At 45.6% G+C, this 22252-nt stretch overlaps 1 protein-coding gene across 5 annotated transcripts in view; it reads left to right on the forward strand.

Moving 5' to 3' along the window:
• Window positions 1–22252, forward strand: part of PRR5 (proline rich 5) — a 155320-nt gene that overhangs the window by 41079 nt on the left and 91989 nt on the right. For 2 of the 5 annotated variants that reach the window (XM_090043784.1, XM_090043785.1), the window contains exon 2: window positions 2345–2481. The gene's annotated coding sequence lies outside the window, so the exon portion shown is untranslated. Of the gene's footprint in view, window positions 1–2343; window positions 2482–22252 lie in introns of those variants that run through there. The other 3 variants (XM_090043781.1, XM_090043783.1, XM_090043782.1) reach the window with 2 other exon arrangements.

A 22252-nucleotide genomic window follows, 5' to 3' on the forward strand; every position in this document is an offset into this window, starting at 1 on the left:
TTGGAGAGAGTCCAGCAGAGGGCAACAAAAATGGTGAGGGGGCTGGGGCACATGACTTATGAAGAAAGAGTGAGGGTACTGGGCTTATTTAGTCAAGAAAGAGAAGCCTGAGGAAGGAATTAATAGCAGCCTTCAACTACCTGAAGTTGGGTTTGAAAAAGGATGGAGGGCAGGCAGTTATTTGAAGTGGAAGGCCACCTACTGAGTTTTGCCAAGCCAGGGGCAGATAAATATTTATTTTCTAAATTTTTTAGGAGCCCTGCACGCTGGATAGAATGGCCTGGAGGGCCACATTTTACCCAGCTCCGAGCTAGACTGTTATCAGTGGTGGCAGATGACAGAACAAGGAGCAACGGTATCAAGTTGCAGCAAGGAAAGTTTAGGTTAGATATTTTTGATAAGAATTTTCTTACTAGGAGGGTAGTGAAACATTGGAACAGGTTACAACAAAAATACAAAGCAGATATAAAATGGCACTAAAAAAGGATGACTGTATTTTATACAGTGTTGAGTGAGTCCACATGTGGATCTGAATCTCAATTCTTATGAGTTAGTAGAATTTTATGTCTGGTTTACCCATGTGTGAATGACTACAGTGAATCAAGACAATGGAGAGGCTGGCTCAGAAACTAAAAAGGAAAAGGTGTGCAATAGTCACCAGTGGGTGTGTCTGCATGAGACACTATGGGACAGTGGTTACTGTACACTTATTTAGTACTTGTATAATCAAGTACCAGAGCCTGCTGGAGGAGGGTGTGAGGCCTGGGGCAGATAAGCTCTTATGGGGATCCTTCCCCGCCCCTGGACTGGGAAACTGTTCCCTGCACAAGCTGATCTGCCCCAGCCTCATCCTGGAGCCAACTTGAGCAGGGCCCAGGGTAGATCAGCTCATGTGGGAACCCTCCCCACCCTGGGATTGGGGTGATGGGTACCCGCATAAGCTTATCTGCCCTGGCCCTGCTAACTCCAGGTGGCGGCGGATCAGGGGCCCTCCAGCACCCCCAGGGGTCTGCGCGGGCTGTGCTAGAGTCCTCCTGGGGGTGCATGCCCCAAATCTGCCAGGTGACAGGAGCTGGGTGCTGCCACCTGGGGCCAGCAGCAGCACCAATTTTCCAGCACTGGGTACAGGCTGTGTCCAGAGCCGGTCTGTCATCTGGCAGGCAGCTCAGGGGCCCACACCCCCAAGAGGACTCTGGTACAGCCCTCCCAGAGGTGCGGGCAAGCCCCCAATCTCCCTGCCGGATGGGACTGGCGGAAGAACCGATCTTCCCAGCACTGGTCCCAGGGAGCAGCACCCAGCTTCTCTCATCTGGCAGGCAGATTGGGCACTCAAACCCCCGGGAGGACTCCAGCACAGCCCTTGCAGCCCTCCTGGGGGGTGTGGGCAAGCCCCTGATCTGCCTGCCTGCTGGATTTTATGTTTCCCCATAATCACCTATGGGCGAAAAATCAAAACAGTGTCAAAACAGCAAAAGAGTTTTGACGAAATGAAACGGAACAATGCTTTCGCAACTGAATGAAACTTGAAAGAAAACACTGTTCCATCAAAACAGAAATCAAATTGGAACAGTGCTGTTTTGCACAGCCCTACTCACTAGCCTAATCATCCTGCACAGTAGTATATTATTACTGTTTGTGCTATGATGTGCTACTGTGCAGTATTATTCAGCTGCTGTCTCGCTAGCATCTTGTGTACATGCACCTAATGATGAGAGAAACGGAGAATCAAAAATGGAAAAGAAAACATTTCATGCTTGAATCGCATAATAAAAAACGACATGCTTCTCCAAAAGATCCAGGCTGGGTTTGTGAATTGTGTTAATACTGACCTCAAAGGGACACTACAAAGTGTGCCTGAGGAAGAGCTCAGAATCCTGGGTCTGACATTGCTGCTGATAGACTTTCAAGCACCTTTTTTATAATATATCTGGATGCCTTTTCACATAGACTCTTCTCAGAGATCTCTCTGAGCTAGGAACTGTAATCCTATGTGATCCAGTCTATTATAAAGCTTGCTTCTGCCATCCTGTATTCTTAGAATATTCTTATTCTTACTTGTCTGTGTGCATGTGTGAGTGTGTTCATGGAAACTGGTCTCTTCCTTACCAGTAGGTGTAGCTATTTGCACTGGTGTCAATGAGCCAATCCCCAGAAAGGAAAACAAAACGGAAAAGGAAAAAGCACAAGGAGAAATGCCTGTCAATATCAGTGAAGAGGTATTGAATAACAAACCTAACTTCCTTCACTCTTCTGCACATTGGATATGAGCCTTTTTGTGCACTGTTAACATAGAATTCATGTGTGCAGTCCAGCTTCTTAATTTTTTTTATTTCATATTTTGCAGAGCTGCCTCTTTTGCAAGTGGTTAATTTTGTCCATCAGATTGCATCCCCTGTCAGAATTTTCCTGTGATCTTCAGGAACCTGTTCTGGAGTGTCCTAGCATCTCCTATTTAGTCCTGTTTTCTGTACCCATTAGCAGGTAAGCCACTGGTCTTGTAGCATCACTTATTCTTAAAATGTTTCTGCTTTTCAAACATCCTGCTTGATGTATATGAAGTACAGGGCTGACTCAGGTTAATATCTGTATTGCACAATAACAGGCACCAGCTCCCCTTTGTATTTTCTGCTACTGAAGACCTAGTGTGTGACAGTACAGTCTCTCTCAGTGGTTTTAGAAGTCAGTTCATGTCAAGCTGTCTCATGATAGCTTTATACTGGTTTAAAAATTTGTATTAGTAACCTTCCAATTATGAATTTATAGCTGGATCTGGGGCTAACCTAATAAACAAGCAGATAAATTTTGTCCCAAGAAATTACTTTTGGGGGAAGGAAGTTCCAATTTTACTTAAGTTCATGAGCTGAAAAGCCCTAAAACCAAAGCACTGGAAAGGGTAGCACAAAGACTCAGTTATTACCTCAGCCCCAGAGGTCAAAAGGCCAGGCTTGAGCTGAATTAAAGATTTCAGCCACTGTTCAAGGATCATGAATGTGTGTTGCTAACATTAAGCCTGAAAGATTAGCATTTGGGTTTTTCAGAAAGTAGGCTATCTTATAGAATTCTTGAAATAACTTTCAGGAAACATTATAGGTAGACTGTGTGTGTGACTGAGTGTGAGAGAGAATCAGAAAAATAAGCAAGAGTTCTTGACCTATTTTTTTTTATCCTAGTATTTCTTTAACAGGCACACCACATGCAGTAGTTCTTATCTTTCCAGGTAATTAGATGCTTCTCAGACAAAAACTTGTGATTAACCCCTTTAAAATGGCTTTTCTTTCCAAACCTTCTAATTAAGAGATTTTTCTCATCCCTAAGCAAGCTAACGTCTCTGATTTATCTGTATGCTCTTAGTAATTGACAGGACTACATTTTTGCAGTGCCTTCATTTTCTTTTTAAAAACAATGTTGTTCTCTGAAAGTTCCTCCTGTAAAATATATTCTGACCTTTCTTTTATGTAAACACAACCCCATGTATAATGCTTTAGTCTGAAATATACCAGACAAAGAATATGAGGGAATGGTAAGTCGTATCCTCTCTTCCATGCACTTTTATTCTAGTGGTGGTGATTGTATTTCTGTATATAAATCTTACCTTGTCCCAGTGGGAGCTGTTCTTGCCTGTAAGGACTGTTCAGCACAAAGGTAGGAAATTGGGCCTATAATTTTTATATACAGTTAATATAATTTAGAGACTGATTGTGGCTGCCCTGTGGAAGAGAAAGAGCCTTCCTGAGCCCTTTGGGCAGTCCACCAAGAACCAGCTACATCACAGGTTGTGTACTTGACAGAAAATGACTTATGGTCTGGGTTGCATCTGATCTGTGCAATGCAGGTAATGAATTTGCAAGTACTCACAGGACCTTTCTCACATGTGTAGCCTCTGCTATAATTATAATCCTTATTGTGTCCCTGATTGAAAGGCTGCTCCTCTTTATTGCCAACAGAAAATTTAGCTACCCTGGGAAAAGGCAGGCTTCAATTGTCAATGCCCTCCCATATTAGCTTGCAGAGGTGGAGGGAATTACTCTTTGGAACCCTGTAAGGGTTGTTATTGGTTGAGTCAAGTATCCTTATACGTGTGCTTCATGCCCAATGTAAGGATGTGGCTCGAGTCCAGAATTCATCTTCTAGGGCCTGTAAACTTAATTGCTGGCTTTTCAGAGTACTTGTAATACTCTCTATTTATATTGCTCTCATTTGAGCCTGCATTAGTAGGAGTGTTGCCATCAGATTGTCGGAAGTGATTATTCCCCTCTAGGTGGCAGTGGTGAGGCCACATCTGGAGAAATGTGTCCAGTTTTGGGGGCCCCCACTGCAGAAAGGAGATGGAGAAATTGGAGAGAGTCTAGCAGAGGGCAGCAAAAATATAGGAGCTCAGCCCCACCCCCTTACCACCATCTTGGGACTGAAAGTCCCACCTCTAATCCCTGACCTTTTCCACTAGAAGTCTCTCCTTTTGCACCAGAAGTACTCATTTTGGGAAGAGTGGGGGTAGTTGCAGTCTTGGAACTAGAAGTCCCGTACTGTCACATGGTCCATGACATAAGGCTCACCCATCCAACATCAAACCCTGCTGCTCTCACTGCCAGGTTGGTCCCAGAATCCTGGTCAAATTAGTTCAAATTCTGGCCCCATCACATGGTCCTTGACTTAAAGTCCACCCCTTGACTGGGAAACACAGCCCCTCCAGAGAGCATACCCTCACGGTGCATAGCCTATCCTGGGACCCCTGAAGTTCTGTCCCCTAGGCCATGAGACACAGGTATGACCTATCAGGCAGTGAGGGGCTGTGAACTCTACCAACCTGCTCCATTGCCCTCAACCAATTGGTGGAGGTTTCAGGACCATCAGACCTACCTGAGAATGGTGCCAAACCAATTGAGCTGATAGCCATGCACATAAAATGTTTCAGAAGAAATCATTATAACAACATACAGATAAAACACGAAACATATACTAAAAATTAAACATCTACTATAAAAGATGTTAATTTTATTTTTAAAAAAGTTGTTTATGCTTTTTTGAGCACTGTATATATAGAGGTGATTGCATTATAGCTCTAAATAATATCTTACTCTTGTATGCTGCCCAAAGTATAGCTAAGGAGTACTAGACCTCTCAAACGTCTTTTGTTTGGTCACCCTGTTCCAGTGGTGACACGTAGGGGGTGTATGGGGGTGCACGTGCATCCCCGGGAATGCTGGTGCACCCCCTGACCCGCCGCACTCACTGCGTAGGTGATGTGGGGGGGGGCAGGTGGGAGCGCCGGTGCCCCCTCTGCAAGTGCTGGCCGATCACTGCAGCTCCTGGAAGCGGCTGCAGCAATCATCCACAGTGATTGGCCTTTGAGGGATCAGCCACAGGGATCCCCCCAGGCAGTGAGGTCGGCAGGGCTGGTCACAGGAGGGGCATGTGTCTGCCCCCCCCCCCCCCCCCCCCGATTAAGACAGGACCAGTCATCCATGCCCTGTTCCTCTCCTGATTCATCCCTGTCAGTGGTCTCATCTCCCACAGCTTGATGGACTAAGCTGACTAGGGACTATCTCATCGAAGGAACAGGCTCTTGATTATTTAGTCCTTGTCTAGATGGGCTCCCTTCAACCCCTGTCTACTTTTGCTCTAGTTCCACTTATTAGCTCTGAACCCACTATTCAGGACTACAAGCTTCAGGTGCAGGTAGAATGCTGTTGGCTTGTAACTGCCAAGATGTGTCATGCTGACACCTTCCTATCTTAGCTGACCCCTCTGCTGAGCTCAAAGTCAATCCCTCAGTCTTGTCCCAGTCTCAGATGGCTACTCCCAGCTAGATTTGGAGAGTACCTCTCTCAATTTCTGTCCCTGCTTGTCCTCTCTTTCTCCCTAGTCTTTCCCCCTCCTCTGTCATCACCTAGCTCACCATGTCATAGCTCATCCACTGTCCACATCAAGGGATTGCTCCCTGCCTAACTTGGCACCAGGAGGCTGCCTGGGTGCCTCTCCTTTCCCTGTCCTGGGGCCACCAGTGCAGCCAGGGCCAAAACACGTGGGGCTTTCAGCACATCTCAGGGTGCCCCTGCCCCTGCCCCTGTCTAGCAGATAGCCTGGAAATCATGGGTAGGGCTGGCAGCATACTACCAGCAGCTGGCCTTCCACATGCACCAGCAAGTAGAAGCAGCACGCAAAGGGTAGGTGTACATGGGCCAGTAGCTGTGGAAGGACCGATGCAATTCATGTAGGGACACAGAACAGTTGTTGGCTGCATCCATACTAAGACTTAGTCTGGCTCAGATTTGCTCCTGGCCTGAATCCTGGGTGTACAGCTGGGTCATCACACCAGCAGCATGTGGCATTGCACATTGGAGCCCAGCCCACCCCAGCCCAGATGCCCCACAGCTCCTGGCTCAAGTCCCAGGTGTGCATCTGGGTTGTAGTGCCAGCCACACATAGTGGCATGCACCCCAGCCTGTGGCTCCCAGCTCCCTTCCCCCAAATGCGATTCCCTAGCCCATGCTGGGTTGGACCCATACCTGCAATTCAGTTCTCGGCAGGGGCAGGCTGTCTCCTCTACAAACAGTCACAGTGTTGCTGGGTAGAAGCCTCACCAGGGAGAAGCTTTCTGTTTCCAGCACCCCCTGCCTTGGGGTTGGTGGGGCAGGGAGGCTGGCCTGGGGAGGGGCATTCGCTGTCTAGCAAACAGAGCTGGAGCTGCTGCCACTGCAGCTGGCGCCTACTTCACGAGTGCAGAGAGGTGCTGGCTTTCAGAGGGGCATCCGCAGGCCAGATATAATTCTGCTTTGGGGGGCAGGTGTGGGTGGGATAGAATCACTTGGTGGGCTGGATCCAACCCATGGGCTGTATTTTGCCTGTCTCTGAGCCAGACTGTTTTCAATGGTGGAAAATGACAGAACAAGGAACAATGGGTTTAAGTTGTACCAAGATTAGATATTAGGAAAAACTTTCTCATGAGGAGGGTAGTAAAGCACTGGAACAATTTTCCCAGAGAGGTTGTGAAATCTCCATCCTTGGAGGTTTTTAAGACCTAGCTTGACAAAGCCTTGGCTGTGATGATCTAGTTGGGAGTGTGGTCCTGCTTTGAGCAGGGGTTGAATGCCCTTCTCAGATCCCTTCTAACCCTAATTTTCTATGATTCTTTGATTTCAACAGTTGATGACTGTTTGGGTACCCATATGGAATGAATTGGCATTGTCCAGAGCAAAAAGACCCTAGCAGATAGGTGTCCATATCACAACTGGTGCCTAGTCTTAGGTCAAAGATGGAATAAGCCTGGACAGTAACTACCCTGTCACTCGTGGAGACAGTTGTGCCTTAAGAGGGCTGCAGGAGAACACTGATAAGGATTAGCAGGGCTGTCCAAGCCTATCCTATTTTGTAGAATATTCTAAAAATGGAGGTTCTCAAATTATCAGTCTTATTCTCTATAACATTTTAAAATACTATCTAAATTTGTTTAAGATGAAGTTATAGCAACAGTGATGATGTACATTGCTGCTAAGAGAACCCAGTTAGTAGCTGAAGAACTAAATCGTGAACGTATTGGGACAAGTAGTCCACTATTGTATTGTTTTCCCTTTTTAAACTTTTGGTTCTTAAAATTGTTCTTTTATGATTAATGGAAGTAATCATAAATAATTTAAAATCATGAATGCCATATGTCTGTACTGAGCAGTCTGTATGGTTCATAAAAGCACTACCATAATGGACAGGTAAAGGGGGCTGTTTCAAAATGGAATAGTATTTGATGCTGTGCTTTAAGTAAAGTATGAGCCCCCTGTCAATGTGTGTATATTGAGTAACAGTACTAGTACTTTATGAAAAGACTGGCTTCCTCCTGCAAACCCAGCAGTTTGTGGTTAGTTAAGCTTTCTCCCTCACAAAGACTGTAATTTCTCACTTGTTGGCAATAGAATAAGCACAGACCTTGAGTGGTACTTGTGGTTTTAAGTGCAATATTATAGTATGATCTTATTTTCTACTCCTACACATTTGCATGGTTTTATGCATAGCTGTTGTTTACTTATTTCACGGTATGGTGGGATTCAAAGGTCTCAGTCAGGATCTGAGGCTTCATTGGGCTAGGCACTGCATAGAGAAGCCTAGCTAATGTAGCCCTGTTCCTAGTAGTTTACATTTTAAAGTCAGACCCTTAGAAATACTTATGTATGTGCTTAACTGTGAGTGTAAGCAATCCCCATTTTGTTCAATGGGACTGTCTCATGCTTCAAGGCAAACATGCACAAGTTTGCCTGATCGGAGCCTAATTAAAAAAAAGAAATGGAAGTTGCTCACAGTCAGAGAAGCAGAAGGGGAAGAAGATGAATGTAGCAGTAATACTAAAGTTTTATTATTATAATTATACATGCTAATAATATACACAGTTGGATGACACTGCATCATATAGTCTTTCCTTAATGCATATTGTAAAAACGCCCTATCAAGCTGCAACCTCTTATATGCTCCCTTAGCAATGTCCTCTGACCTGAAATGGTTTTAAAGTGAACCCTGAACTCCCTGTCCCCCCTTCTTCTATGTATTTGTTCTCATCGCTCTTCTATGCAGGTTATTCCTTATTAGCTGTCCCCCTGAGAAATTTCATTGAGGGCTCCTACCATACAGGGAAAGTCCATACTACTGCTACACTGCTCCTGAGAGCATTGCCAAGAAACCTGCTCCTCAGGCATGAAATCAAGAAATAAAGCCCTGAAGTGGTGCTTAGGGTGAGCACAGGCTGTGAGCAGAAGCGGGGTGGCCCCCAGCATAGCTTCTTGGCCTTATTTTTGGGATTGATTCATGTGGAATGGAAGTTAGTGGATGGTAACTTCCATCAGCAGCCCTGAGGAAGTGGTTTAGACCTACTCACACATCTGTTTGTTGGGTGCTAACAGGTATGTTTCTACTAGTGTTCTGGGTCTTCTTTGAGGGCCAGGGTGGTTCAGCTAGCACCCTTTACTGAATGCTTTGTGCTGATTCCTTTTGGACCAGTATATTCCTCTCAGTGAAACACTAGTTCAAATTTAGAACAAAAATATTCGTCAACATTAGCATCAGAAAATAACATAGCACATTAGAAAAAGCTATTGATATCATGGGGTCTGTGTAGATGAAATGGGGGCCCTAAATTGAAGTGGTGGGTTTTTAAAAACACCACTTCAATTTAGGGCCAAACAAACCCCCATGTCATGCATACACCTGTGCACTTACCTGTTTCTCCAGTGACAGGGAGGGCGAGCTGCTGGTGGGCAGAGCAGTCCCTGGGCTTCAGGGGAGCTGATGCTTTCCTCCATAGTAATGGCACCCCCCCCCCCTCCCAGCAGCACCTGCCCTCAGGCACTCAGCTTGGGTGGTCCTGGGGGGTACTGCAGTTGCAAAGGTCCCTTCTAACCCTAAGAAGCCTCACCAGGGAGAAGCTGGGCTGAACTGGGTCCCTGCGCAGCTCAGGCAGGCAGGCAGACAGGCTCTGGCAGGTTGGGGGTGGGGAGAGAAAAAGGATCAGGCCCACCCTTTTTGTTGTTTTCTGTTGGGGTTTTTTGGTGAAGACTGCCTTTCTGGGCTACTGCCAGAGTGCTTGCACGGGCTTCCTGCAGAGCCCCTGAGCTGCACAGAGCCAGTGTTTCGCTCCACAGCTGTAGTACAAACTAGAACTCCTTGGAGGAGTTCTAGTTTGCTGCACCCCAAGTCATTTAAGGCGGATTATGTTGCCGAATATGCTACAGCGGCTGGAATTGCTGCACAATACACCACCAATGCATGCAAACACCAACACCATTAAAGTGGTGCAAAAGCATTTAACCCCTCTTTAAAGTGTTGTGCACCCATGCCTCACATTTCATTTACGTGCGACCAACTGGGCAGTAAACCAGGCACAAAACATCCTCTAGGCCTTACAAGTCATCTTTTGGGTGCTGTGGGTTGTGTCAGCCTGAAAAAGGAAAACAGGACTCAAACTGGAACTTAACAGAAGAGTTTCTTAAGTGTGATTTCCACTCAGACAGCTCATACCACTGAACCAAAAATCAAATGATTCCAGCAAGGTGTCTGTCCAGCTTCTTCTTGAAGACTTCCAAGGCTGGGGACTGCACCACCTCCTTGGGAAGTTGATTCCAGTTTCTGGTCAACCTGGGCATTTTGCATACCTTTTCATTGCACAACGTGCCGGAGATATGGTGGGTTGGAACAGACTCGGTTAATCAAGTCTACTCCATCTGCAAACTGACGTGCACTGCACTGCATTGTGTGCAGTTGTATAAGCAGCAAAATGCATGTCAGTGTGCAGAAAATGGTGGAAGTGTGCTAAAATACCTCTGATATGTTTGTGAGTGGGTGTCCTAAATTAATCAGAAAGACAGCGCCCTGCTGCCCTGTGCCTCCCACCCAAAGCTCCTGCCCCGCAGCCCTGCTTGTGCCCATGCCCCCCAGCCCAGGCTCCATGGCTATCAGCAGCTACCCAGCACCTGGGCCAGCTGCTGCCTCCCTGCCCTGGCCCCAGCTGCCTCCCAGCCCTGGGCTCTGAGGAGGCAGCAGGTGCCAGTGATGCTCCCCACTGTGCTGCCCTTACCACTGCTTCTACAGAGCAGCATTGGAACCCGATGCAGCAGGGTACAGTGTGGGGCTCAAAAAGCTGCCTGCTGCTCCGAACTCCCTGCTGCCCTGGCCACACTTCCCCTGCAGGCGGGGGCACAGAAAGCTGCCTGTTGGGTCACACTTCCCCTGTGTGCATGGGAGCAGCGTCGGCAGCATGCAGGGTTGTGCCCCTTGCTGCTGCCCCCACTTGCAGGGGAAGTGTGGCCAGGGCAGTGGGGAGCTTGGAGCAGCAGGCAGCTTTCTGTGTCCCCGACAGTGCCCTGTTGCACCAGGTTCCAACGCTGCTCTGCAGAAGCAGTGGCAAGGGCAGCACAGCAGGGAGCAACACAGGCACCTGTTGCCTCCCCAAGGCCGGGTCTGGGAGGCAGCTGGGGCCAGGGCTGAGGCCGGGGGCGAGGTGGCAGCAGCTGTTTGCAGCCAGCCCAGGTTCTGGGTAGTTGCTGATAACCACGGAGTCAGGACTACTTCAGCAGGGCTTCCATCTTCCCAGCCAGTTGCTGGGACCAGCCTGGGCTCCATGGCTATCAGCAGCTACTCAGAACCTGGGCTGCTACAAACAACTGCTGCCCACCTGCCCCTGTCTGGCTTCAGCTGTTTCCTGGCCCCTGGCCCCTGGCCCCGGACTCCAGGAAGGCAGCAGGTGCTGGCACTGCACCGGTTGGGGCTGGGACTGGGCCAGGGAGGCAGCAGCTGTTTGTAGCTTCCCATCTGCAGCTGGCTCAGGCTCTGGGGTAGCTGCTGCCAGCCATGGTGCACAGGCTGCGCTCAGCAGGGCTTGCAGCCTCCCAGCCACTGACTGGGAGCAGTCCAGGCTCCCAGCTGGCAGCAGGTACCCAGAGTCAGGGCCAGCTGCAGCCGGGAGGCTGCAAACAGCCGCTGCCTCCCTGGCCCAGTCCCAGCCCCAATGTGTGCTGAAGAAAATGGTCTCACGTTCCATGCTGGGGGTTGCCGACCCCTGTTCTAGATGTTCATTTGACTGAGCTCCCTGAACTTTTTGATGTTTATCGTCACTAGTCTGAAACCTGTGACTACTTTAGGAAAGTGGTTAATTCACCTAGCTGTTCTGACTCATTGAGCAGACTGTTTGTAGTGGCTGTCTCTCAAAGAGCTGATTTTTTTTTTTTCTTATTGATTTTTTTTTTTTTTTAAATCATTGTAAAACAGCATTATTATCCCCAACCCAAGATTGTGACTAATTTGCAAAGAATTTTAAAGAAAGCAAAAATGAAAAGAAGTGATAAGAGATCTTACTAATTTGCCAGATGCTCACTGAAGCATAGAGGAGTCGCATTTAAAGAACTACCAAAAAGGAGATTAAATTCCCATCTCATGGACATTTACGTTGCATTCTTTGCTTTGGGGTAGATTAATCGGTAACATATAACAGCAGTGCCCCCATGGGAGGGCAAACAACGAATGGTGATTCAGGGTTAGTGTTTTGCCCTGTTTCCCTCTTACATTTCATCTAATTTTTGAAGGAGATTTACCCTTCCTTTATTTTTGGCCAGCTGCTGTGGCTAAGGAAGAAGAGGACAGGGCTGAACCTGTGCTCCTCATAGTTCTGCCCCTCTCCCCCACCCCTTCAACCTCATGAGCACAAGGTTAGTAGCCCCTTCTCTCCTCATTGCATCCAAGATTGCTATCTGAATGGAGGAGAGAGGTGACTTTCTTATGCTTTGGACATCCAGGGAGGAAGACCACTAGGTATGTTAGCCAGTTGTTCAATATCAGAAACAGAGCTGTATGCTGTACTTGTCAGCCTTCTGTCACTTCTGCCTTTTTATTCCATGAAGTCACTTTAACTGAAACAGCTGTATTAGACCTCATAAGTTTTAGACTGGCTCCTAAATGTCAAAAGGTTTGATTAAAAAAAATGATAACAGACAACTATTAAATAGCAAATAAAAAACAAGTTGTCTCAAAAAAGTACAAATATTTGAAACAGGATTAAATTAAATGCTGTGATGTAATTTGCATGATGTTGTTTAATAAAATGTGTCAGATTCAAGTCATTATTAACGTGACTCAGTAATAATTTAGGCCTAAAATTTGGCTTGTCTTAAAACTGTAATTTTGTAAGGAATTTATTTTCTGTGAAATTGCTGACTGATTCATCTTAGCACATCAGCTACATTAACAAGGTGGCTAAGTGTTTTTCCCTAATTGTACAGATGGGCCACTGAAGCCTAAGGAGATCACATAACATGTTCCCAATAGACAAGGAACTCAGTGCCAGAGACCTGATTATAGAATCCAGATCTCCTGAATCCCAGCTGTGTGCGCTTTTCCTCATAGCTCTGGACTGTCAGCATGAGATTTTTAAAAGCTCTCAGTTGTGGTGGCCAGGCTCTGCTCCAAAAGAAACGAATAAGAGTTTTTACTTTTGTTTCAAGATTTAAGATAGTGTCAAGTAGTATAGAAAATATTAATCTAAAAGTCATTTTTCAAATACACCACATTAACACCAAGACATGAATAAAACCTGAAGCTATTACACATGCCCCTGTTGGTTGCTGTGTGGGGCTAGGAGGGAATTCTGGTCCATGTCTGGGTCTGCTGCTGAGTGCACTGGGGATTCCCCTGCCCTCCTGTGGGATGCTCCATCCGCCCCAGCACCTCACTATTCATGAGCTGCCTGGTACCTTGAGATATATAGAAAAAACATTTAAATCTGTGTCTGTGTCCGAATCGTCAAATCTTTCTGAATCTCCCCGTATCGATTCGGAGGGTTCTGATTTTATTCGGAAAGATTAAAGGGTCTCCTGAGTCATTTGGATTTGGAAATTCAGCCACTGAATTGGCTTTTTGATTACCATTTCCGGTTCAACAAGCCTGAAAGCCCTGGCATGGCTGGGTATTCTAGAGCAGTGTTTCTCAAACTGTGGGTCACAGCCCAAAAGTGGGTCACAAGAATATATGAAAGGCTAGCAAACAAACTTTAAAAAATGGATTTTCCTTCAAAGGAGAAAAACATGGGAAACCATGGCTTTTCCTTTGCAGGCTAATAGAATTCCAGCCTGCAAGGGCTTGCCAGTGTCCCACACACCCATCTCCTGCCCCGCACACTGGAGGCCAGGAGCCTGGGGGTGGAGGGCAGTGGGTCAGGAGTGAGGGGCACTGGGTCCGGACTGGCCTTCGATGTTTACAAATGGGTCCTCATACAAAAACGGTTGAGAACCACTGTTATAGAGCCGCAGACCCTGGAAATACCTTGGATCTCGGCCTGAATCTAGGCCGGATTCTGTGAGAACTCTGCCTGTGACTCCCTGATAGTTATAGCATCTGAGATGTTTTGGGTAGGAATTAATGTAGTCTGAGATTCTTATGGGTAGAGAACCCCCTTTGAAAGGACAATGTAAAGCCCTACAGACATACAGGTCCTGGGTGTAAATGGGAGCAGAAGACAGGAGATCTTCAGCGTGGATGACTCTGTGCCCTGAGAGAGTCCTTCACCTCTCTGAAGGTACTGCTGTTTATAGAGCTTGGAATGACCGTTACCACTTAGCTGGTCATTTCTTGCCTGGTGGAACAAAGTAAGTAAAACTTTGAGAGGAAAACCTTATAGTATTTTTTGTAGCTACATTGGGGTTCCTCCCTTGGATATTTTCCATGAGAGGGGGAGACATGGAATGAGAAGTTTGGAGATCTGTGTTTTCATCCAAAAAAAAAAATTCCTTTTTCCTATTTCTCTCATGTCAGTGCGGATTTCTGCTCCAAATGACGTCTCAGTATACACTAGGCCCATGTCACAGACACTGTGATGTTTGGTTGGTGCTTGAGCCTGGCTTATAATTTAAGGAGAAAAGCTTACATAATTGTGGAAACTGAAAATAATTAGATATCCAAGAGGTTAAAAAGGATTTTGTTCAGACCTTACTATGCTGTTTTGGAAAATTACAGTATTTACGTGATCTTCTGAGATGTATTCTTTCCTTGGTCTTCCACCCTGTTTATAATGAGGCATCACTCGTACTAGGACTAGCTGATTCCATGACGTCAAGGGAGTTGACAGATTAAAACCGGGAAGTTTAAAATCACTTGGGTAGTGACTGCTTTTCTTATGCTTGGTATTTCAGATGCTTGGCACAGGAATACATGACTTTGTTTTGACATATCCTTATATGTGTTAAGGTGTGGTAAATTCATGCAGATGCATAATTTCCTTTGACTAAAATGCTTTAAAACGTGGCACACCACATCCAGTTTGCCAGAGCCATAGAAGCTCAGTACACAGCTTTTGGCTTCTATTTTGACCTCATTGGCAAGTTTTAAAATGTTCTGTTTCAGTTTCAAAAGTTAATTTAATTTCAACTGTATATTTCTAATAGGCTGCATTCCATGCCAAAATGTAGCTTTGCCATGTAAAAAGATTTTTTTATACAGCAAAGGGACATGATGTGCCTTATAAGGAGTCAATTCAGAGCAATAGCCAGCCTTTTGTGGTTCTTACAGACCTCCGTTTTGTTCTAGAGAGCCACAGTACTTTTAAAATAACAGCATGGGGCGACAAAGAGACTCAATCAAAGATGCAAAATAATAAAAAAGCAGTGCTGTCCCTTCCATTGGTCAGTCTCATGTTGCCCTACATAGATTCCTGGGGGAGACAGCAATACATTTATCTCAAAGCCTGATTCATGTTAATAGTGAAGCCAAATTTCCCTGTGATTTTTAATGTTATAAGTTCCCAGGTACCGCTGCAACATGTTAGAAATTTGGAGTTACCGAAGTGAATTCTTTATCTTGGTGACCTTCCAAAACAATAAGAGGATTCTTGGAAGACCTTGAATTGGAAATAATTGGATACAAGAAAAATAGTGCCTTATAGCGCACTACTCTGTTCTCCCAGGGTTCACAGATCTGGAAGCCACTGTACCGTATGTAACTGGAGGAGACAGAACTGTGAAGTCTAGTTACCACATGAAGGTCAGAATGTAAAGAAATGCAGTTAAATTATGCATAACAGACAACTTCTGAAAGAATTTACACAGCATTTGAAAATAAGGCCTAACCATTATGAGCTTGGTTGCTTTTTAAGATTAATTTTCCAGTCTGCTTTCATCTTGAAAAGCAGATAAAGAATATGTTAAATATTTGAACATAACTCTGAAATGTTTATAACACACATTTATTTGCTTGTCTGTCTGCTCTTCAGCAATGAAGTTTTGTGACTGTTTTGGGGCATTTACCAATTATATGGTTTCGAATAGGTTATGCTATGGTAGCTGTGGTGAAAGGGTAGCAGAGATCTGGAACTGCTGATATTGAGAGGCTCAGTATTTATATAAAATGAAGCTCTTGCCGATAATTCAAGTGAAAGGTGGCAATGAGAATTACAAATGGCAAGGATACTGCACTGAGTGTTGATCTTTTACTTTTTTCCTCCAGCATGCTTATTCCAATGACAGCCCTATTTCAATACACACAAAATATAATAAAGCAGTAAGCAGAAATAAATGCTACTGGGGTTGCCTTTTGGTGGAAATATTTCTTTGAGTCTGAAGCATAATGGGTATGCTTTAAGCAAAAAGCTTTCAGTACTTGGCCAGTTTCTTACTCAATCAAAATATCTTTTGGAGGATGAGAGCAAGATAATAACAAGATATGGGATTCTACTTTAAATATTACTTTAAATATCAACTTTAAATTAAATATCTACTTTAAATAGCAACCAGAAACTGTTACTGATGGAATATCAGGGAATTTGATGGAAGTTCTTGGGAAGGATTTTTTATAGGCTTTATCTTGTATTGCATGTAAATTTGTGCATAGGAAATACAATGAGATTACGATCCCTTTGCAGAAGGCATTGTACAAATAGAATAAAAAAGGATCCCTTTTACTCTGAAGTAACAAGGCTGGGAGGGCTGTAATATACTTAGATCAAGCTGCATAATAGTTTGCAAATCTTATTTTAGTGCTTCAATTTTCCCTGTTTTAAATTCTTTTTGTTGTGAAAAAACTAGCCAATAGGAGAGACAGAGGAAGGAAGAGGAAACAGAGAAGGGAAATGAGTAAAGGAAAAGTACAAAAGAAGGTTGAGTGAAGCTAAAGAGTAGAGGTTGTAAGGGAAAGTTTGGCAAGGGTCTGGACTGGCAGGCTAGGGACAGAAGTTACACTTAAGCTGGTTTAAGTAATCAGAAACCAGTTTAAACTGGTAACCAAACAGACGTTCAATGCATATAAACCACTTTCAAAATAGCCAAAAGTGGTTTAAGATAAATCTGGATGGATGTAATATCAGTTTTAACTAATTTAGTTCAAACTGGGCTTTGGAACTTCTGTCCCAGGTTCCCTCCCGATTCAAATTAAGTCAGTCCCCCAGCATCCCAGGATGCTCTGCATCCCTAGGCTGTGCTGTCTGCTCCTGTGGAACAAGGGTGGCTCCTTCCCTCTGCCTACCTGTCAACACAGTGGAATAGGGGGCAGGGGAACAGACCCCATTCCCCTTAATCCAGGTCTGTACAACACAAGGAGAGAGAAAGCACCTTCTACAGGGCTTACTGCCCCCTCCCCCCAGCCCCTTGAGCCCAACTGAAGTCATCATAGCGCCACCATCCCCACCAACTGCTCTTGCCTCTGAGGGGTGGGAGGGTCAGGGAATGCACCCATCTGGCCCAGCACCAGACGTCCCAGCTGGAGTCTGCAAGGTGGGAGGATAACCACCCTTCCCAGGGCTTTTAAACCCCCTTATCCCCTCACATCCCAGAGAGCCAGGCTGGGATCTCTTAGCTCTGCCCTCTCACCAGCAGCCCTTGCCTCCGTGGGGCTGGGGAACAGGGGAATGCACCCACCCAGCCTGGCACCAGCCCCTTAGCTGGATTTGCAAGGCACAGAGAAGGAGCTTCCTGTAGGCCAGAGAGCAGGGCTAGGATCCCTTAACCCCTCCCCCAACCCCCCACCCCAGTCCTGCCACCTCTCCAGCTGCCCTTGCCTCTGAGGGGTGGGAGGTGGGTGAATGCACCCATCTGGCCCAGCACTGGTCTCCCAGGTGGGGTCTGCAAAGCACAGGGGCAGGGAACCACCACTGAGGCGCAGGGATCCAGCCAGCCCTGGGCTGGAGGGAGTGTTCTCTGCCCACGTGGGAGCGGAGCCAAGCCTGTGGGACCATACTGATGGGTGGGAGAGAGGAAACCCCCTACCCCACCCTGCACTGGGGGGAAAGGCTGGGGGGAACCATAGTGGGGAATCCCCATTGGGGCATGGGGATCCGGGCAGTCCTGGGGCTGTAGGGACTGTTCTTCCCTGGTGGGGACATCAGGGGGTTGGGGGGCATGTGCTGGGCAGCCAATCAGTACTGAGCCCTGGTGCCCTCAGCAGTCACCAACAGGATGGGAGGCATCCTCTAGTCGTCCTCCCCCGCCCCAGCTTTGATTGAGTTGATTCAGCCTTGGGCTTTTTGACTGTCTGTACATAGCCATGGTGAACTGACGTGGGTAAGGGACTTCCTAAAGTAAAAACTGGGAGAAGCAGTAAGACCTGATGGTGTCATCACTGTCTGTAGGTCGCTGTTTCAGGTGCTTATCTTTGTTCTCAACAGCTAACTCTCAGTGCCTTATAGCCCATACTTGCCAGCAGTCCCTAATGCATAACTGACATGCCCGGTAGTTTACAAATGCCAAGTCACCCCATCGCAAGCCAGAATGTTAATGTTGACCTTATTAAGGAAGTTTCTCATATAGGCCTTGATCTTTTACCAAACTAACAAGCAGATTTTAGTAAGTGTGAGATCAACCCCACAGTCACTGGTATTGAGTAGTAAAGATTTGATTTCATGGTGATTTATTAAATTTAAAGAAATCATATACTTATATTCATGTTTTTCCAAACTCACTGTCTTGTATCAATTTGTATTAATATATTATCATTGTTCTTTCATTCTTAATAATGCTCTGCTACTGCTAAAAATAATAATGACCCCTTTTCTTTTTCAAAGCACGTGGGAATGATCATAAGCATCCTGCCTCCCATTTCCTCATTTGTAAATTGTAAAATGCACTTTAACAAGTTAGCTGAAAAGTTTTAAGGATTCAGGGCAATTCTCAGTGACCTCTTTTAAGTTATCCTGTGAAGCTAGAGTTTGCAGAGCTGTTCATTTACACAAAACCAGTACTTTTATCTTAAAAAGAAGAAGAGTATCCATATGTCCCAGAAACTTTGCTGTGTAGTTGGCAAAATCTCAGTGTATTTTCTCACAGATGCTAACTAAACCAGAGACAACAAAGCCAGATCCTCTTTTATTTATATCAAGGTTGCCAGAATTTAGTCGAGCTGCAGTAACTTGGACTGGCATGAAGGTCCTATCAATTTTTTGTTGAGTTACTTGTGTTACAAGTAAGGTGGCCTGGGGTCATCCCCTCTATGTACCTCAGTAGAGGGTCCTTCATGAGCTCCTTTTCCTCTAGAATGGGGCTGCTGCCTCTGAAGTCTCATTTCCCACATATTGGGCACGTCTACATGAGATGCTACATTGCCACAGAGATGAGCTACAGCACCATAGCTCATTGTTACGATGCCATAGCATCAGCAGCACATGGTGCCAACACTACCGTGCAGTAACAACTAGCTACTGCACAGTAGGGTCAGAAACTACCCGTGTGCAGTACTGGTGGTTACTGCGCAGTCATTTAGTACTTGCCAAAGCAAGTAACGGCGGCTTATTCGGGCATGTGTGAAAGGGAGAAAGACCCTCCAGGGGTAGCAGATTGTCTTGTGCCATCTAGGGAGCAGAGTTGTGGTTTAGGCTGAAGTGAAGCAGAGAGCTAGCAACACCCATAGCAGTTCTAAGACCAGATGTATACTGCAGCAGGACCTACCTTTTTATTTCCAGTTGGGGGTTTTTTCAATCGGTGGCAAGTTTGGTTTTTTTGGTTTCTTTATGCTTGATTATTATCATTTTTTTTGGTTTCCTACTACTGACAAAGGAGTGAGCATTAAGGGGAAACTGCAGCAAAAGAACCAGCTAGCCATAATGTTTAGCTATGCTTCTTTCCTCTTCATGCCCTATTTTTTTCCTGCCCAGTCAAGCTCTCCCACTTTCCCTCTCCTCTTATGTACTGTGCAGCAAGGTGCACTGTGCCTTTAAGAAGTATGCATTTTCAGGAGGCTAATTCCTGAGCTTTGGCACATGTTGTGGCATGTCTTAAGTTTGCTGTTGTTTCGAGCCTTTGTTTAGTGAGGCTTTAGATTTGTTTTTACAAGTTGGCGATGTTCATTTGTCTGTTCTTTCTTTGTACAGAAGATTTCCAGGGGGATTCCCTCACCTCCTTCCCACTCCCATTGGGGAAAAAACTAAAATTATTAATATATTTTATTAACTGATTACCCTTTTATTAATTGATGATCTTCATTCCATATTTAATTTTAAGAACATTTCCTTCAGCTTTCTGGTGACTAAAACTGAAAAGGCAAATGCTGTTCTCAGTTTCATTTACACACTCACATCAGAATTGCTACTACGCTATGATGTCATTGCAGGGGCATGCTTAGATTTGAGCAGAAAATTTGGCCCATAATGCCTACCATGCTGTAAGCTTTCATGCTTTTATTGTGAAATTTGTGATGTTCAGAATGCTGTTAATGCCCCAGCCCCTGGAATCATGTGAATATTGAAGAAACAAAGCTTTACTTATTTCTTATTTTAAATGAAGTTTTTAACTTGTGGTCATAAAGAAAATTGGGAGAGCATGACCTGACTACTCCCAAGGTATGTGACTGCACTTTGTTCCTAGTGTTCCGGGATTGGAGCTGTTCTTGAGAACCAGCTTCATTCTGCTCTGGCTTGCATGTGCCAAACTCAGAAATGTGGCCCTCTGATAGCTGCTCTTAAGCACATTGCAGGTAGAGAGCAGCCTTGGGGCATGTTCCCAGAGCAGTTTCATTGCTGCAGCTCTGGTTTTGGTATGTGCAAGTGGGTGGGGCATGCTGAAAGGGTACCCCTCTCCTCCCCAAGCTCTGGAGACGCAGGCTGTGTCTACACAAGACATTACTGTGCATCTATTTAGTGCTTGTATAAACATTTTTTTGATTGGCAATATTGTAATACTTAAAATATGGCCTTCAAGGATAAGGTAACACTTTCCCTCTTCAGTAGACTCGCACAGCTTTCATTGCTATATACCACAATTGGGGTTTTTTTGGCCTCAGTCCTGCAAGTGACTCGCTATGAGCATATGCGTCCTGAAGCTGAATCCCAGTGGCTTCACTGGAGTTTTTCCTGGACCTCAGAGTTCACACATTAAGAGTCAGTGGGAGGAAGAATAGACTTCCGTAGATTAGACCAGTAAGACTCGTTCTTACTTGTGACAATTCTGGCTTAGCAAAAAGGGGTTGGGAGTGTGGATTTGGGAATTCTGTTTTGGCACCAGTTCCCTGTGTGATCATGGTCAAGTCACTTAACTGTTAGTCTCCAGGTGTGGGATCCAGGACATTGAGGTCCGGGTTTGAATCAATGCCTTGAGTATTTTGGAGCCTTGGCACTTAGCACTGTATAAACTGCTAAGTGGCAGAGGCATAACTGGGGGATACTGCTCCCTTGAGCAGGAGCAGTAGTCAGAGTTTTGGTTCTATGAGGGGAGAGTAATCTCCCTTTTTTTTGCCACAAGGATGCATGTAGAGCATCCACTTAAACACCTGTTATGGGTAGCAACAAAACATGACATCTCCCCATGCAGCACCAAACTTCTGGCATCTGCTCCTGCACCACGCACCGCCACTGCTGTCCTGACCTACCCACTGCCAAAGCTGGAGCCATTTCAGGGAGGATGCAGGGTGTGGTGAGGAGGGGAACGGGAGGGTGAGGTGCACCCCATGACTATTTTGATGTTCCCTTTCCCCACCTTAGGCAGTTCCTGGGGCTAATTGGCCCACTTACCACCCCCCATCATTACAGGATGGCTAAGTGGTATTACTGACTATATTTAAGATGCATGCATTTTTTCATTAGTGAGTCCACAACCCTGTCTCAGTTTTGACTTGGGTACTTTCTTCCTGCCTCTTGAGCAGTACTCAGCTCTTCAGAAAGTCCTTGATTTTTACCTCTGTATCCCTTTACCCCTTTAATAGTGTGTTGGGATTCTCTTTGAAGAAGGGGTTGTGAAACTGTGGAGGCCTCACAACCTCTCTCTCTCAAAGTCTGCCAAGGAGCTCTGTAGGTTGTCACCCCTGACCAACTTCTTTCCTGCCAGCCTCTAATCACAGGCATTCCTGTGCACTTACTGGCACGCAGTCCCCAGAGCTAGCTGGTGATCAGAGAATAGAATGGGGAGTTTGAGCTCTTGGTTTCTACCACCTCTGCCACTGATTCACTTGGTGACTTAGCAAAAGTCATGTCACATGTCTGTTCTTCATTTTAAATGGTTAATGGGTATACTAACTCCTCCTACCCAAAGGCACTTGAGGCTGAATTAATGCTTGTTAAATCATCTGAGACCAGGGATGAAAGGCACCATGTGAGCACAAAGTATCATTCTGTTGTTGTGAATGTAAGCAAAGTAGTTTATCTGTAAATCAGCATTTGATAAAGTGGAACTGGAGGTGGGAGGAAGAAGTAGTACAAACAAAACCACTGCTACTGCATAGAGTCAAGTGCACAGGAAATAGAAATGGGTGCTTTGTGTGTGGCAGAAACCTGGAATCTGGTACTGAAAAGCTGAGGCCATTTGCTGATGGATGGGAG

This window comes from Crocodylus siamensis, chromosome 4 (genome assembly GCF_052110815.1).
Source record: "Crocodylus siamensis isolate JL-2025a chromosome 4, ASM5211081v1, whole genome shotgun sequence".
Classification (NCBI taxonomy): Eukaryota; Metazoa; Chordata; order Crocodylia; family Crocodylidae; genus Crocodylus; species Crocodylus siamensis.